The following is a 6,338-nucleotide window of genomic DNA, read 5'->3' as shown; positions in this document are numbered from 1 at the left end:
GAGATGAGGGGAGGGGAAGGGGGAATAGGAAGGACAGCAGAATAAAATAGACATTATTATTGCTGTATGTATATAAGTGACCAATGTGATTCTGCAACCTGTACAATCAGAAAAATGAGAAATTATACCCCATTTGATTCAAATGTATGAATTGTCAAGATCATTGTACTGTCATGTGTAACTAATAAAAAATAAAATAATTTTTAAAAGACTGGCAGGGAGAAACAATGCTTTTTTACTCATTTTTTTTATTCTTTTCAGGCCTTCAACAGATTGAACGAGAGTCACCCACATTAGAGAGGGCAATCTGCTTCACTCAGTCTATGGACTCATGTTCATTTCATCCAGAAACACCTTCTCAGAAGCATCTACCCAAATGTCTGAACATCCCAAGGTTCAGTCAAATTGATGCATAAAGTCAACCCTCACTTTGGGTCCATCTACCTTGACAGGCTTTCTTCTCCTTTTCTCACATGTTCAACCCTAGCTTTACCTATTTACTACTTTCCTAGTTTTGTCCCATAATCAGGGCTTTGCTAAGAGACCTCTTAAGTGCTCTTAAAATTATTACTAAGATATTGGCAAATGTGACATTTAGCTTCCTTATTTGCATTCTACCTGTGCTTTATCTAAGAGAGGAAAAAAAATTGTGTGCTAAAAAAAGTTTTAAATTATAGTCATTTTGAAGTGTATATTTCAGTGGAACTAATACCTTCACAATGTTGTACAAATATCACCACCACCTAGTTTCTGAACTTTTTCATCACTCCAAAGGATATCCTGCACCCAATAAGAAGTCACTTCCTAATTTCCCTCCCCCATCCTCTAGCAACCACTAATCTGCTTTCTTTCTCTATAGATTTGCCTATTCTGGATATTTCAGATAAGGGGATCATGCAATAATGTGACATTTAATGTTTGAGTTCTTTCACTTAACTAAGGAAGAATTTTAGTCTCCTTAAATAGGAAAGTTAAAAAATACTAAAATAATTTTGTGATACACAGATTTGAGAGTTGTCTTTAAAACTTCATCACTTTATATTTCATAGTTTTACCAAAATTTTGGAACCCTGTCTGTTTCACCTGCCCCAGACATTCTCTTCTGTGTTATCAGCTCTTTACATGGACATTTCAGGCAGTGTAATCACAAGCTGGCACTGGGCCAGGCTGGAAAATACCAGGACACTACATGGGGCCCATTCTCCTCCAGCAAGGAGGACTTCCTTCCCTGGAAGTGACCTGGCAGGACCTTGGGTCATAAGGTTATGCAGTCCTGAGGGACCAGAAACTGCTTAACCCCTGACACTTTATAAAAATAAAAGCAAGCATATCTCTGGCAGCATTGTACATTTTTCATAGGCTTTAAAGAAAGACAGAGTTATTTAAAAATAAAGAAAAATGGACACCATATCAATTCCAAAAATCATTTCTAGATAAAAATTTTCCACCCAATGTAAATCAAAGATAACTGCACTCATGGTTTGCATAGCACAACTTTTGCTTTAAAAAAGGTCCCACATTTGCTCAGATACTATTTGGTACAATGTGGGTACTCTGAGAGAATTCCTAACTTTATGGGATGTACCACGTAGATGGCCTGTCAAGGTTACAAGTCTACTGGAGTTTTGTGGGAAAGGAACAGCTTGGCAGCCCCCCAGTCTAAAGGGTCTGAGAATGTCATGCCACAAAAGTACAGGTCTTCAACAGCAGCTCTAAACACTGAAGCACTTGGAGGCCCAATACAAGGGACTCAGTCTGTGTCACAGATTTTATTTGCTATAGGCTCCCACAGTCTTATTTGACCTAAAGAAGGTACTTCAGCAGAGGCAAGTCTTTTTTTTTTTCTTTACTTTTAGCTTTTCATCTATTTTTCCTTCTACCAATCTCTCTTTTGTTAATAACCAAACACAAATCCATTATAAATGTTTGTAACCTTTATTTCTATCCTGTTCTAATTTATATTTTTTCTAAGATCAAAATCTGGATTCATCCTCAAACAAGCTCATGTTGTTTTCCTGCTTCTATTTCAAAATATGGACCATGCAGCCTTTATAATTTTACCCCATGATGACTTGCTCAGATTTAATCGTGTGCACAGGAACTGCAGTAACTCACTAAACAAATCCATGTGAGGATAAAAGGAACATTGCAGGCTTGATCTGGGCACAGAGGCTTTTCTATTGTTCTCTTTTTCTTTTCAAAAGTTTCTGGAGTTTGTAACTAAACACAGAAGACCCTGGTTAAAAATTCACAATTCCTTTTTAAATAATAGTATGTCTTTTTATGAGGTCTTTCAGCTGGAAAGGATCATTAATTTACTCCATAAATATGTACATTAAAAAGACATGACTAGAAGGCAATGTCACTGGGTTTGAACAGATATACCTGAATTTACCCACACAAATGAATGAGTCCCATTCAAGTAGGTAGCAGCATTCCAAGGATTTTTAAAACAGTTCTGGATCTCAGATCAGAAACTGCCTTTCTTCATACACCAAAGGAGTTGCTTTGAATGTCCTAATGATTTAAAAATATATATATATATCTTTTCCTCATGAGAATAAGTTTATTTTTGGAAATGATCAAGCCATTTACAAGGCAGATGGTAACTAACTGAAGAGCACTTACTTTAGCCTAAATAGGAGGAGACCACAGAGTAAGGAGACTAGCTTTTTTAAAAATATGATTCCTTAATTAATCCTAAAGGCAATTTCAAAAGAAGTTCCTAAGAGGTTTAGAACAATAGCAGCACTGTTGAAAGAACTATACAAACTTCCAAAGCAACTCCGCTGAAAGAGATGACATCAATTTGAATATATGGATTTTTTTTAGAAGAAAAATAGGCTGTCCTCGCCTTGTTTGATTTTCACACTCTGTGTTATTAGAAGCTAGCTAAGGGGAGTTGGCTATTTTTCAGCTTGGAACAATACCAAGTTTTATTTGACAATTCCATTTTTGGAATGAACAGAAGTACAAAACCTGAAATACCTTCATAGAGCTGTTTTAGTGACCTCTTCCAAAACAAACTTAAAATATTCATGCAAATATACAACCTAGAAATCAATGTATACTTTATGCACAAGTGATAAATATACATATGGCATAAACATTATTCACAAATTATGATAAATAAATAATAAATTAAAATATGCATACAAATATTAACATTCTAACACTCACTACCCACCAGAATTTACAGTTTTGGTCTCGGTGACTTGTTTCCAACACTAACTTTAGTCAGCATATCTATGACTGAGCTACAAGAATGGCATAATGGGACTGGGGTGTAGCTCATGGTAGAACCCATGCTTAACATATGCAAGGCCCTGGGTTCAATCCCCAGCACCACTAAAAGCAGAGCAAAACAAAAAGTATGGCATATACAGGAAATGTCAGATACCATAGAAATTAGTTTAAACAAGTTTTTTTTAAATTTTTTTAGACGTTGATGGACTTTATTTTATTCATTTATTTATATGTGGTGCCTCACACATGCTAGGCAAATGCTCTACCACTGAGCCACAACCCCAGCCTAGTTTAAACAAATTTTGTATTACACTCTCATAGAGGCATTTAATGGAGATAAACTTAGAATTCTTTTTCATGTCCTATCAACAAGAAAAGGCAAAAGGACATTATCACACATTGGTCATTATTATAAGAACTGAACCTGTTGCTAATTTAATGCTTTCAACATCTCTAGGTTAAATATCTTTGTCCCCATTTACAGATAAAGAAACCAAGGCTGTGAGATTTAAACAGCAGAAAACACTGGCACAAGGAGGAGAAGTACATTTAGAATTAGCTGATCACCGGCAGAGAAAAAAGCCAAAGGCCACACCCACATTTGGGAAATGAATTGAACACATCTTCCCAGAGTTTTTTTGTTTGTTTGGTTGGTTTTTGGTGTTGTTTTTTGTCCCCCCCCCCCAAAAAAAAAAAACCCAAATGCTATCATTTCAATTGCTTTTTTCATTAATTTCAAAAATTCTTTCTCCATACTTTTCCAAAAATGAAATAAGACAATTACTTCCCAATCTGGGAAAATAAATTGTTCTACAAATTCTTATCTTGTTACTTTTACAATAAGCCTTTGGAAACCAGTTTAGTGCTTGAACCAGTTAAGTGTCTGGGTGGGACATTTAAAAATAAAGCAAGCTAAATAAGGAACTGTTAAAGTGAATATAACACACAAAAATCAAAGTCCTTAGTTAAAAGACACTGAGAAACATAATCATCTATGAGGGTAGAAGGTTAAAGATTTAAATTCTTAAAAAAAATAAAGAGGAGGTCTTTCAAATAATACACCAGAGGAAATTGAGACTCAATGTCAGGGTATTTCATTTGACCTTAGAGACATATTTTACTGGTGACATTTTTGTTTTTAAAAGTGGTTCTGATTTGGTTTTGTTCTTTTTTTTTTTTTTTACTTGCTAGTGACCCCAATTTACCAGCATACTTTTCAATTCCCTTGTATTCTGCCTTGTAAAGTAAAGCTTCTTCATTTAGAGGTTTATTTTCCTGTTTAGACCCTACTAACAGCTGAAAATGAAAAATAAAATAAAATAAAATAAAACACTTAGATTAAATGATGACATTTTTCCATCATCTTGATGGGCAACAATTCATTTTCAAAGTAAACATAAGCTCAATAATTCATTAATATTTCATGATGCCACCTTATTTTTGTGAGTTTCATGTTCTTCTGTCGTTGTTGAAAACTAACACTACCCAAATCCTATAAGGGGTTACATGACCAAAACACTCTTATCCAGAAACTTAGGCTTGTAAATGCTATCAGAGGAGTTCTCAAACGTCTAAATTGCTTCAATTGATTCTGCATATTTTTGTTTTTCCTAAGTCTGCATCTGTTTTCATACTGAAAGGATATACAGAAATTTGTATACATTGCTCGTCTTGAGTTGACAGCTTATGAATCAGAGCTCAGTACAGAATTTTCTTTCACTTCAAAGGATATACCCCAGGGTACAGAGAGAGGGGGGATTGGGCCTTTCCAGCCAAACACTGCCCTCTGGCACTCAGATACAACTCCCCAGGGACAGAAGAGGGCAAACTCTGGCCCTAGTAGCTCTAGGTAACATTTCCCATAACCCCTGGTTCATAAATATTGACATTTGGGGAAAATAAGAGCATAAAAGGAAACAGGAGCTTCACCAAAAAAAAAAAAAAAAAAAAAAAAAAAAAAGTTGTTTTTAAATTGAAATGTTTTTGAATTTTCTAAAGCCTAATTTATATCTAAGATACCACTCTGATTTTTTAAATCAAATATACCCTATCTCAGAATTTTAAAATAATATTATTCACCAACAACTAGAAAATATAGGAAACATTCAACAAAAATTTTTAACGTTTTTTTAAATTTTATTTCTATTTATTTATTTATTTATTTTGCATCAGAAAAATACTTTCAACTAACAGAATTAGGTTAAGGCAATTTTTTCTAAAAAGGACTCCAGTAACATTCAGCATTCTCAGATAATTTTTTTTTTTGACTGAATATAAATTTTAAGTTAGTGAATTTGGAATCATATATTTTCAGTAAAATATTTTTTCTTCCTTTTAAATATTAGTCTCCACTCTTTTTTGCTTCAAGGGAAAAAAAAAAGGAAAGGAAATAATATGGCAGCTAAGGCCTTTGAGAATTCCTCTCACAGGCCCCAGACTGTTTCCATTGTGGAACTACAGCGCAACCTGGTGGGCATTGCTGTTATTATCACAGGTTATTGGGTTTGAATGGTCAGCAGTTAGAAAACCAAAATAAAGGAAAGCATCATGTTTAGGCTTTTAAAAAATAAAATATCATGAAAAACATTGGTGTGACTCTTTTAACATCATAATTACAGATAGAACTTAAATCTTTTAATGCTGTATAACTTTAGGTAATACTTTAGTACCATTACTGATGAGTCATTAAATCAACTGATAAAATTTTTAATATTCCTTTATTTTCATAGCAATCCTCGGATGTTTACAAAGTATTTATGAAGAAAAAATCTAAAGCAGTGACACAAGAAAGTAAATCAAGTAGTCTTTCAGTCCTGAGAGAAGGTTACAATAAGCAAACTTAAAAGAGAATATGATGTATCTATCATAAGGCTCTCCCCAGTCTCCAAACTCTAGCTACAAGACCTCAGTTAAATTAATTTCCTTTCTTACAAAGGAGATGTATTATTTAAATAAGTTCCTCTACACACACATTTATTGCTACTGAGAATTGAAATAGCACATTAAAATTTCCTTTTATTGCTATTCAGATTTTTTGAAAACCAGAAAGTCTAATTCTCTGCCATAATTATTGTGCTCCAGTCTAACTAATT

Source organism: Callospermophilus lateralis, chromosome 8, assembly GCF_048772815.1.
Source record: "Callospermophilus lateralis isolate mCalLat2 chromosome 8, mCalLat2.hap1, whole genome shotgun sequence".
In the NCBI taxonomy this organism is placed as follows: Eukaryota; Metazoa; Chordata; class Mammalia; order Rodentia; family Sciuridae; genus Callospermophilus; species Callospermophilus lateralis.
The sequence above is the reverse complement of the archived record's forward strand: the minus strand, read 5'-3'. Positions refer to the sequence as shown.